At 37.4% G+C, this 12,700-nt stretch overlaps 1 long non-coding RNA gene, 1 other non-coding gene and 1 pseudogene across 2 annotated transcripts in view; 2 read left to right on the forward strand and 1 right to left on the reverse strand.

Annotated features, from left to right (window-relative positions):
- Gm4149 (predicted pseudogene 4149) lies at positions 3,492-3,855 on the forward strand (annotated as a pseudogene).
- Positions 3,673-3,768, forward strand: Mir682 (microRNA 682). The gene has a single exon (NR_030451.1). It is a non-coding gene; the product is annotated as a microRNA 682 (primary transcript).
- The window catches only part of 1700037F03Rik, a 53,505-nt gene continuing 53,084 nt past the window's right edge, over positions 12,280-12,700 (reverse strand). The window contains exon 3 of the long non-coding RNA XR_873683.1: positions 12,280-12,338. This is a non-coding gene — a long non-coding RNA (RIKEN cDNA 1700037F03 gene). The remainder of the gene's footprint in view (positions 12,339-12,700) is intronic.

Here is a 12,700-nt window from a genome sequence, read left to right on the forward strand (position 1 = left end):
AAATTGGTGGGTTGCTTTTTCGTTTTCTGATGCATCTTTCACAAAACAAAAAAGTTTCAGTTTTGCTGTTCTATCAACTTTTTTATTTTACAATGCAGAAGTTTTATGATGCACTAAAGACATTATTGCTTGAGCCAGACTTTCTCCAAGTTAGCACTACTGACATTTGAACTTTTTTGGAAGGACAGCACATGCAAAACATAGCAGTGGTTCTAGTCACTACCTTCTAGACATTAAGTGTATCACCTTCAAAAGCCAAAAATATCTCTACACATTGCAACTGACTTTGGGATATGAAATTTCTGACAATTACTGGACAAACCCAATGTCATAAACATGACATTAGCTTTTGCACCAAATCATTTTGAGTTAATGCCTATATAACTGTTGAAGGGTCAAAGTTCACTTTTTTTCATAGAGCTATTTAGTTGTTCTAATAGTATGTGTTATATATTCTTCTTTTCCTCATTGAGATACCATGGCAAATTTGTTGAAAAACAGTTGTCCCTACAGATAGGGATTTATTTCTGAATTCTCTATTCTATTTCATTGCTATATTTCTGAATAACCTAAATAGTTAGCCTTGGGTTTCCTGAATTTGTGCAAACAAGAATGTCTCAGTAGGGTTTCTACTTCTGTTTACTCTCCTGTATCACAATTATATGCCTATAAATTCTCTGTATTTAGCTTTCATCTAGAATAGGACTGCTCAACAATATCTCTCTTAGCAATTTCTGAAAGAACCCAGCATTGCCTCATATACTTTCTAAGGGTGACAATAGTAAAACAAATGAAGATATTGTGTTATTATAGTTAGGTACTCTCAGATTATGATCCCAGTCTGTGCCAAGAAAAACTAAAATATTAACTTTCACAAATTGTGTGGCCATGAAACATCTTTTCCCAGAGTAAGCTGAAAGAAAATAAAACTTGAGACCTGTGATTCATGTAATAGCCCAAAGAGTTGTTTGTGAGCTTTGAAGCCTGGGACTGAGAACATAGCAGAACAGGCCAGGACATGCCTGGGCAGGCCCGTCGTTAAGACATTCCTGAGGCTGTTTGGCCATAAAGATAAAGAGAATGCAAAGACATGTCCGGACTGGCCCGGCGCCTCCCTATTTCCTGCCCTTCTGACATGGGTTAAATGTTAACCAGATGCTCTGCTGTTACCTTGATCTGCATGTACAGTTTGCTGATGTTTAAATGAACCAATTGTGTGAAACTGTGCCAATTTCTCCCGCAGCCCCAGACCCTTTTCTATAAAAAACCCCTAGCTTTCTAGCCTGGTGGTCGATAGCCACTATCTCCTGTGTGTGAGATTCTTGTCAGCCTGGAGCTCTGTCATTAAACTACCGCATGCGTTTGCATCAAGATGGTCTCTTGTGATTCTTTGGGTACATGCTGACTCGGGATACGAGTGGGGGGTTCCCCACTAGGTTCTTTCAAAGTGAACTGGCCATCTGAAATAAATGGCTTCCTGCTTAGTTAAAATTTCAAATCCTGAAATATCAAGCACAAGACTATCATATATTGGCCTCTTGGTAAAATTATCCAGTGTTATCCAGATTGTGGTAAAATTGGTATTTTTCCTATACCATTATTTTATAGTATTGTCTAGTTAGTTCCTTGGAGAATCATATACAGAAGGGCCTTAACAGTTTTTAGCCCTTTGACCTGGTATTCCTACTCCTAGGATTCTAATTTATGGAAATAATGCTTAAGGATAGAGAAAAGGGTGACTCCTACAAATATATCCACTAAAATTTATAAATGTGTGTGTGGATATTCTCTACCAATGAGTTTCACTAGCCTTAGCCTTGTGATATCTTTAAAGGATGCCACAAAAACATCCAACAGAAAAATACATGCTTATATTCACAATCATTTTTAAATGTTTATAAACAGCTTCTATACATAGATTAAAATATGCATATTCTATTTAAGTTCAACTCTATTTTTAAATTACACTTATGTAGCTGCCAGCAGCCACGGGTTACTGGATTCCAGAAAGGAAAACTAGGAATGGATGGGGAGGATGGCAAAAGAAATAATGAGCCAAGACAAAATTCTCTGATCAAGGCTCAATGTTTATTTCTAAGGTCTGAAATTTAAAGGGGGGAGAACACATCCCCCACTTTGCCAGGATCTCATTGCTTTACCATGATCTTGTCAGGAAGACAAGCTCAGCTGCTCAGAAGGTACTGGCTTCTTGCAGGAAGCTGCAAATGTGGCAGGACAATAGACTTCACCTAAGTCGGAAGACTCCACCCTAGGTGGGCTAGCTGACTATGGCAAAACAAGGTCTGAACTAGCCTGCCTAAGTCTGAGGAAAAGGCACAGTTCCTCCCTTTTTATTTATTAAAAATTAGCTGGACTAGAGCATAAGATTTACTTATGCTCCATGGTCCTGCCTGGGAATTAAGGTAGCTGGCAACCACACCTGGCTTGGGACTAAACTATACTTTCTTTTACCCATCCTGGAGCACATGCACAGCTTGTTTGTGTTTATTTGCATAAATACAAACTTTTAGTGTTTATTATGAACAAACACTGCCTCTTGACACATGCCTCTGTGTTAGGTTAATAAAAGTCATAGAACATCAGTGGCCCATCTTTGACTGCCAGCCCTCATAGCACACCTTTTTTGCATTCAGACTAAAGTCACAATATGCATTTCTTCATAACGATGAATAACTGCCATAACTGAGCTTTGTTGAAGGCCAGCCTGTATGGAGGTAACCAATCTGCTTAAAATACAAAGTCAAAAGTTAAAAGTAATAGGATTAAGGTTGTCTGTGGAAGAATGTGCCAAGCACTCAATTCAATTGTAAATTAGCAATGATCAGACACAAGGCCTCCACTCCCAGTGTTGGGGAGGTGGCTTTGAGAATCAACAGAAAAAACTGTTACTTCTCAGGTAATGGTGGAGGCTATGCTCCAAATTAATTCAGCTGACTGATAAAGATTTCTAGCCAGCTTCATAATTGGAATCAAACTTACTAGAAGACTCAGAATCTGTGTCTTCTTGACAAACTAATCTTTCAGGCAGTCATTGGGCTCTGTCTTCTCTTTTGTGAAAAAATAGACAGAACCTCGCCCCCATATTAAAACAGAGTCAGGACCATTCCATGTATTAGTTAGGGGGTCCTGCCATTTAACCATGGCATATGAGCTGGAAGTGACTGGATGCCAATGACGATCCACTGCAGCCTGACCTTTAGCATCAGTTTGCAAAAAAATTAAAACAAATAAGACAGAGGCAAGATGTGCTTTTGGTGACCTTGAAGATTATAAGACCCCCTTTTTATTTTTAAAGAAGATATTGTTTTAAAGTTCACCAATACCTTGTCCTTGAGAATTATAAGGAATCCCAGTAATATGGGTAACGTTAAATTGTTGACAAAACATCTCAAATGCTTGACTGTAATAGCCAGTTCCATTATCTGTTTTAATCTGATTTGGAACATCAAGCATAAAAAATATTGCAGGAGCTCTTCGGACTTGGGCTTGGGTTCCGGCGACATGGCTAAACGCACCAAGAAGGTCGGCATCGTCGGCAAGTACGGGACCCGCTATGGTGCCTCCCTCCGGAAAATGGTGAAGAAAATTGAAATCAGCCAGCACGCCAAGTACACTTGCTCCTTCTGTGGCAAGACCAAGATGAAGAGACGAGCCGTCGGCATCTGGCACTGTGGTTCCTGCATGAAAACAGTGGCCGGCGGGGCCTGGACCTACAACACCACCTCTGCAGTCACAGTGAAGTCTGCCATCAGAAGACTGAAGGAACTGAAAGACCAGTAGAAGCCCTGCTGTCTGAGACTTGCCTAGCCTGCAATAAACGGGTTATTTACGTAAAAAAAAAAAAAAAAAAAAAAATATTGCAGGAAATGACTAATTGCAGTTGCAACTAGAAAGCCTGGAAAGGTGTCAATAATCATATGTACATATTTTATTTTTCTAAAATCAGAAATATGAGTGTCCATTTGCAATAATTGATTAAATATAAGTCATCAAGAATTAACATCATTATGTGGAACATGTAGAAATTGAGGACACTGAGAATAAGTTTACAATTTGACATGCACATTCTCTAAAAATACCAAATTATTATCTCAAGCCATTACTATCTTGATGATGTAAAGAGTGAGATTATATGTACAATTATTCCTATGTAAGACCTATACTCTGTGTGGGATAAAAATATGCTGTGGTATTGCCTTAAGTGGTCTGGTCCAGGCAGTCATTGATAAGCTCTTAAATGTCTAAAGGCAGTCTTTTAAAGGAACAGTACTTTCTCTTGAGTTGTATATGCATAAAGAATTGCAATTTTTGAAAATTAGCAGTATCTAGAAAAGGAACAATTTCAAGCAATTGTAAGCCCTGATTATATATATATATAATAAATATATATATAGGCTATCTGAATACAAATAAAAAACTAGATTTCAACACTTTAAAAACAGTGACTACAGCAATTATTTCCATTATTTGTGCTGAAGTATCCAATCACATATACTTCTCTCCCATACAAGGGCTGTTTATAAATACAGTAGATGCATTCTTTATGGCATGCATACATAAATTTACAGGAAATGCAAAAGCATGCATAAAGCAAATTTTAACAACTTATCTTTTGGATAATGATTATCAATTTCGCCTAAAATGTTTGCTATGCAATAGGCCAAATATCAGTATTCTTTAATAACCAATTTAATTGCTGATTGAAACAAGGAATAGATGTCTCATCAGGTTTCTAAAGGCATCCTTTCCAAAATACTTTCTTGATTCTATCCTACAATTCTTTATTAACACCACAGCAGCTTCATAGTAGGATTTTAAACTTTACTTGGAGATGAAGAAGGATGGATGAATCAACATTAACGCTCTCTTTTGCCAAAGAATTGCTGTGGGCACATTGCGTAGCAATAACTAAAATAAGCAGCTAACAATTGATTTAAAAAGCTTCCTCTACTTTCTGCAAAGCTATTTGTCTCTCACCAGTTAATTTGCATCCCCCCCCCCCTTGACAACATTCAACAAAGGCTTAAGTCCTCCTGTTTTGAGCTTAAGGTGAGGTCTTAGCCAATTAACATCTCCTAGAAGCTTTTGAAAATAACTTGAAGTAAGCAAATCATCTTTTCCTTCTTGAATTTTCTGTGCCATACCTTTTCTAGGATATAACTGAGGCCCCAAATATTGAAAAAGATATTGCCTCAAAATCTTCCTGGAGCAACAACTATCCCCAAAACTTTAAAGTTAGTTGTATAAAGAGCTAAGGTAGTAAAATTCCCCTTCAGAAGGATTATCTAATAAAATACTCTCCACATAATAAACAATATACACCGAAAGATTCAAGGTCCTAACTTCTTATATTGAAGCAGAGACATTTTTTGTTTGTTTGTTTTATAATGTAAGGCTATTAGCCATTCCTAGAGGCAAAACTTTCCAATGATAACAAACTCACTAGAAGCAAATCCTTTACAATTATCAGGATGCGGAGGAAAAAACAACCTTCCAAATCTATAATAATTCTATTTGGAGTAGGCAGGCCAGATTGTAATGCTTCTACAAGTTCCACAGCCTCACTGACTTTTCATAAATCTTAATTTTAAACTTTATTTTGAACAACACCTGAATAGATCTGTAATAATGCTGTTTTAGCTTAAAAATAATTCCTCAGAAGTGAGGGGAGGTGAGGCCCCAAAAACTTCCCTAGGCAGGGTTTGGAAATCAAAAGAAAGGCCACACAAGCCTGCTGAGGCTGCTCTGCGCTTCATATTAACTCAAATGTAAATATTTCTTAATCTGAGCCTACTACCTGAGTCCTGGCCCAAAGATTACTGCTCCTGCAGTGAGGACAGATTCCAGGGGAACAATTCTACTCCCTGTCTATGCCTCTAACTTTTGGACAGTCTTTCCTAAAATGATTTATATTTAAAGCATTCCTTATAACCTTGTCACTGTGAAAGCATTACTTGTACTGTAGTCCCCTACAAGGCAGCAACCAGAGCCAAACCCCATTTGTATGAGGGTCCAATTTCTGCACAAAGATGAATATATTCAGTTAAATCTGCCTTTGCTTTATATAGCCAGATGGCTGCAGAGAGCTATATTAGCATTCTCATAAGACAATTGTGTAACAAAAGAATCCCTGCTTGAGGGTCTCTGAAAATTCTATAAGCTGTTTTTATAGCCTATCCACAAACTCCTTGAAACAGTTCATCAGGAACCTGTTTGATACCAAATAAATTCTCACTGAGATCTCCTTTCCAACCTTGGAGGGTTAAATTTTGCATCTACCACTGTATCCAATAAAGCTTGTGTAAAAGGAGCTGCACGCAGACCCATGCTGGCCACAGCTGGTTTTTAACTTTTATTACTCTTGTAGTCATCCTAATTACAAAGTATGGGTGAGTTAAGAATCCTGAGCTTGTGATCAAACTACAAACTGCAGCCAGTGGAATGCTGGCAATTTAACCATAATTTTTAAGTTTCTTTTACAATATTAGAACATAACCATAACTTTTAGAAAGCAAAACACAATTTTAAACAATCCATTCTCTTTAAAATCAATATCAAAAGCATCACTTTCACCTTATGAAATTTGGCTGCCAATTCTTACATATGAATGCATGACAGTGCAAGTTTTAATGCTTCATTAAAGAGACATTGTTTTGCTCCAAGCACTGTGGTTAAATAACATCATCTCAATTTTTTATTATCCTTTAAAGATATTGCATTTTCATATTCTTTATTTATAAAGGATCAGTGCTGCTGTAAATACTGGTATTTTTAATGTTTTAATTTCATTCCACCACCATCAGATGCAGTTCCCTGTTTTGTTTAGTTAAGGGACATAAGCTTTCTCATGGTGTCTTCAGAGATTTATAAATGTAAATATTGATTTGGCTGGTCTTTATGATGTGTTTAACTGTGAGGCTATTTAAATAGTGTGGATGTGACTTGTCATCCAGTATTAAGTTCTTAGTTACTGGTTTTTGTGTTTCAAAAAATAAGAAAGAGAGAAGCTGCAGTTTTCGTTGTAGGCTCCCTGGCTGATAAACTCTCCTCACAAGTTCACTGAACTCTCATTTTGCCTCTGGGTAGTGGGTTCTGAGCATTTCTCCTGGGCTTTAATTTGCTAAAGCTGTGCACATGTGTAAAAATAAAAAAGAAAATTGATTATTTTAGGGAAGATGTAGGTGTAGAATTAGTGCTTATGTCATTTCTTAAAGCAGTTATGCTCTTCATGCTTAAAAGAAGGCTAGCATTGTTTGCACAAGAAATTGGTGATTTCCCTCCCCTGAATAGTAATGAAATTACTTCTGTTGAGTAAAATTTTTATGCCATCTTATAATAAGAGAGAGAGAGATTGTTTTAAATCTTATCCCTTATAAGTCTAGTTTCTGGGATAAGAATTACATAAAATAGTATCCCAATTTAGACGTATCTTTAGAGGCCTGGTCATCTGGGCTGGTTCATGCCACGTATTGTTTAAAATGACTCCAACCCTGAGTGACCAGTTTTAAGCTAGCTTTCTTGTAACCAATGTTACACTTTTTTAATCATACTCAATAACTTATAAGCCAATATTTTATGACCAAGACATGCAGAACATATTTATACCTTTCAGGCCAGTCGGAAACCAAATGAAGTGGCTACACAAAGCTTATAAATTTAGGCCGAACAATGAATCTTTACCGCCGGGCATGGTGGTGCATGCCTTTAATCCCAGCACTCGGGAGGCAGAGGCAGGCAGATTTCTGAGTTCGGGGCCAGCCTGGTCTACAAAGTGAGTTCCAGGACAGCCAGAGCTATATAGAGAAACCCTGTCTCAAAAAAAAAAAAAAAAAAAAAAATTTTTTTTTACTTTTTCTAGCTATAATTTCAAGAAGAAGGAAAAAAAAGCACCTTGTTATTTGCTGAACCCAATAATCACAACTGCAGAGATTTTTCTAGGAAAAAACAATTATGAGCTTATTTGCCTTAGAACTTAAGAAGCTGCTGACCCCTTTTAAAAACAGCTTTTCAGCAGGGCCTCTCCTGCTGTGCTTGACTCCTGGCTAAGGGTGAGGGGCAACTTAAATCAGCCTCCGAGGTGCAAACTGAGACTTAATCAAGAGATGGCTAGCCAGCAGATAAAGTTTTAACCATTTTTTTCTTTTCAACATGAAACATAGAACAACAGTGATTCAGAGAATGAAACAAAAACAGACACAAGTTGAAATGTGGACAGATTGGTGCACCAAGGACAGGCAATACAGAGAGGGTAGAGAACTTGAAGTAAGTAGAACTAAGGATGTCTTCTGTAGGGGCCAGAAGGAAGAAGGATGTCTCCCAATTTCCTTCTGTCCCTAGGAGAGCTCTGAAATCCATTTTCCTTCTCTCTTGATCTCTCTCTCTCTCTCTCATGTCATTTGTATATCTAGCATCTCCTTTTGTTGTTGTTGTTTCCTTTTTACTCATTTTATTTTATTTTATTTTATTTTATTTTAAGCCCTTCTCCTCTCACCTGATGCAATTCTTGACTGCAGACAAACGCCTGTTTAGAATTTTCCAGTCCCATTTTCCACTGTTAACCCCTAGCTGGTATCAGTATTGGGCCTATGCTGACTCAGTCTAGTCTGTATCCTTTTGATACCCTTGCAATCAACAGCTTTCAAAAGATGAAATTTATAGCGCTAACATTAATGCTGTATATTGTTTACCACCGTGCAGGATACCATCTTCTTCCATTTTCTCTAGAGCTCTAACAAGACAGTGTCCCTCAGTCGGTCTTTTCGTATTCAGGTCCCTCATTTGGGCACCACCTGTAGCTGCCAGCAGCCATAGGTTACAGGGTTCCTGAAAGGAAAGCTGGGGATGGATGGGAAGGATGGCGAGAGAAATAGCGAGCCAAGACAAAGTTCTCAGATCAAGGCTCAATGTTTACTTCTAAGGTCTAAAATTTAAAGGGGGGAACCCATCCCCAGCTTTGACAGGGTCTCGTCAGGAAAACAAGCTCAGCTGCTCAACAGGTAGTGGCTTATTGCAGGAAGCTGAAGATGTGGCAGGACGATAGACTTCACCTAGGTCAGAAGACTCCACCCTAGGTAGGCTAGCGGACTGTGGCAAAACATGGGCTGAACTAGCCCGCTCAATGCTTGGGGAAGGGAACACATTTATTTATGTGTGTATGTGTATTTGTGTATATATATGTGAGAGTACACATGTCATAGCATTTGTATTGAAGTCAGAAGACTTCTTTTGGAAGTCAGTTCTCTCCTCTCCACCATGTGGGTCCCAAGGTTAGCAAGTAGGTCATCAGGCTTTTCTGCAAGCTCCTTTCTCCATAGAATGATCCCATCAACTCTCAACTTTAACTTTTATAAAGCATAAACCCAAAGTCTGGAAGATAATGTATCTGAATCCGCCATGGTGGCTTGTCATACTTACAGAGGTTTTTGATTTTCACACTTGCTTTTTCCAATAGTGAGTCAAGAATGTCAGTTTTAACAAAATTTTAAGAATTAAGCACATTGAATTTTTTGGCCAGAAAGAACTTTAGAAAACTAGCTTATCACTGTATATTAATAAGGAACTTTCTTTATCAATACAACACAAACAGTTTAAAACATTTGTTTAAGCTCAAAAGTCAAGCTGGCTGTACTCTAAACCTGACATTTCCAGGTGGGGCATTGCACTATATTCTGGACACTCTTGTTTCCCTGCCTCTGTTTCCAGTATAAAAGAATAAGCATGGTTCGTAGCATCAATTTTTAATTTAAAATATAATCTCAAACTTAACTTTAACATGAATGTTCTGGAACCTGGACAATGAAGGAAATGTTTAGCTATATTTCCAATTATTATTTGAAAGCATGAGTACAAATAAAATGTATTCTACAACATTCTCTAGCCTTGAGATTTAAAATGCTTCATAAAGAACCCAAATTACACTGTATTTATGAAAAGCTTATTGTTCCTTAGTTAAATTGTTATTTTTCATTTGTAATTTCCCAAACAGAAATGACAGGGTTATAGGATGAATTGTAAATCAGGAGTTTCCAAGATAAACTTCTCTTTGTTAACTCTCAAAGAATAATGGTATTGGCGGAGTATCGCTGATACTGATCTACTGAGGCTTTCCTTCTTCATATACCAGTTTTTCCAAATATTTGCCTGAATGGAAAATAAAATATTTTTATGTTAACATTTCATACCACTGAAAAGTTATCTGAAGGGAAGGTTTAAGGTTAATGGAATGTTTATCTTATCAAACATGGTCTGGTTTGTTTGGGTTAGTGTTTAGCCTCCAGTTAATCAGACCTATTTACTAGTTTAAGAACATTCAGCAATTAACGGTGTTCAAACATCACCAACCTGCTCTATTATTTCAGCTGGGAAAACAGCTGTATGAACCAGCACAGCTTTCTGACTCAAAATAAGTGATAACAACGACAACTCCCTGGCAGCTGATTTTCAGTGCATTAGTACTGCACAGTCTCAGAGCATTACAAAATAGTGTGAAATATGTAAATAATTTAAAATCCCAAAGATATGCCACATTTTAGTATTAAAAACCAATAATGTAGCTTTGCTGGAAAAAAATAAAAAGCATCCTTCTAGGATACAAAATAAATTTGAGAGGCAGGTTATGGCCTCATTACTTAAAGAATCTCTAACAGGCTTCTTTTTGACACTGCTTAATAATTCTCTGAGCGATTTTTCACACACAGTTACTCTAAGCAGCACTCCCCTTGCTCTTCAGACTTTGACATATCCCCAGCTGCTAGGCCTGTGCTTAACTAAACAGGTACCGTAAGTAGCACAGTAGAGTGTTTATGGAACACAGTAACTATTTATTCTAAAAGATAGGCAAAAGGATAAGAACATTGGATTTTAAAATACACTTTAAACTCCTCTTAGAAAGGTGCACATATTATGCATAATATTTAGTTAAAGTATCACATTGTCAACGGACAGTAAAAAAATGACCTTTTTTTTATCTGTTTTTGTTGTTGTTGTTGTTGTTGGTTTTTTTTTTTTTTTGTCTGTCCGTTTGTTTGTGACAGATGTGCCTCCAATACTATGAAGTCACAAGTCAAGTTCAACTCCTAATTCTTCTGCCTCCACCTCCCAAGTGCCAATTGCACTACCACCCCAAACTTCTTTATCTTAATTTTTTAAAATTCATATGGCATTTCCCCAGTAGTAGGCTGAACTATAAGGGCACACACACACACACACACAAACTTTTTAATTAATCCTGTGAGATATAGAGACCAATACTGATCCTACTTTTTCAAACGGAGAAAGTGAGGCTTAGAAAGATTAAGAAAACCATTCCAGGTCCTTTATCAAAGCAATATTAGTGTATGGCTTGAGCTTCAAACGTTGTGCTTTTATAAACTATGGGAAGACCAAAATGGTAGTAAAGGCTTTTTAGAAGACCTATCAAATACCTTGAATAAGTATTACACATAAAGTCTTAAAATGTGCTGACTTCCTCGTCCCATTAATATTTACTTTCCTATCAGTGCCAGGGTGTTCTAATATTTGTCTTATCCTCTTGCACTTCCCATCACACACATAGACACACACATAGACACACAAACATATACAAGCACATACACTCAAACAGGTATGCACACACAGGCACACACACAAACACACACACACACACACACACACACACACACACACACACAACGAGAGAAAGAACAGCAGCAGCCTCACAGTAGTGTCCCAATGGTAGTAAAAACAGGGCAGAGGAGTTAATGTTCTACCTTAACAAACTTACTAAACAGCAAAAACAGTAAGTGTGACCTCAGAAATGGGGCAGGAAGGGGAGCCAGATCAGTGTACTCAATTGATTGGCTGTACCCTGTGCCTGTTTACTTGCAGGTAAGCTCATTTATGGATCTAAAGGGACAAGAAACAAAGGTATACACACTAAGCCTTACTCCTGGATTTCCCTCACAATTCTGCCCAAGCCAGAGATACGCTGTTTATTTGCAGAAGCTGAGAAGTGCTAGATTTTCCCAAACAGGGTTTGAAATGAATTTTCTGTGAGAATGCATGGATCTTACTGAAGTATACACCTAAGCGACTAGTGTTTCCCAGGGCATGAAACATTCTATGATAGAAAAACATTTGTTGGATTTCACTCTAGTGTGTACTTTGCTAGCCTCTAGCCACCACATTAATGACTAATAAACACTTAAAATAGGTAAAGTGAAACTTGAGAAACAATTTTTACTATATCTAATATAATTTAAACACTTACATGTGGCAAGTGGCTAGAGGAAGAATAACAGCTCAATCACTACTCACTGGAAGCCCTGATACTGCCATACCTTGAGGAAAAAGATACAATTATGACCATAATCGACGGCTAAGAAAATCAAAACCTAAGAAAATTGAGTGACCTGTCCATGGATATAACTGGCAAGTGGTAATTTCTAGATGCTCAAATACATCAGTCTAGTTCAAGGTCTGACGTCTTCATAGCCAGTGGTGCTAAACACTGGCTGTTATGTACTTATATTTTTATATTTTTGTGATTTATTTCCTTAAATTGGAAATAAATTTCTTTACCCACATAAAATATTCACATAAAAATTCGTTTCCCCTCCCTTTACTCCTCATAGTACCTCCTCATCTTCCCTTCCTTCTGTTTCCAGAAAGCAAGCATGCTTCTAAGGGATAATAATAAAAC

The sequence above is a fragment of the Mus musculus genome, chromosome 13, assembly GCF_000001635.26.
Source record: "Mus musculus strain C57BL/6J chromosome 13, GRCm38.p6 C57BL/6J".
NCBI classification, from domain to species: Eukaryota; Metazoa; Chordata; class Mammalia; order Rodentia; family Muridae; genus Mus; species Mus musculus.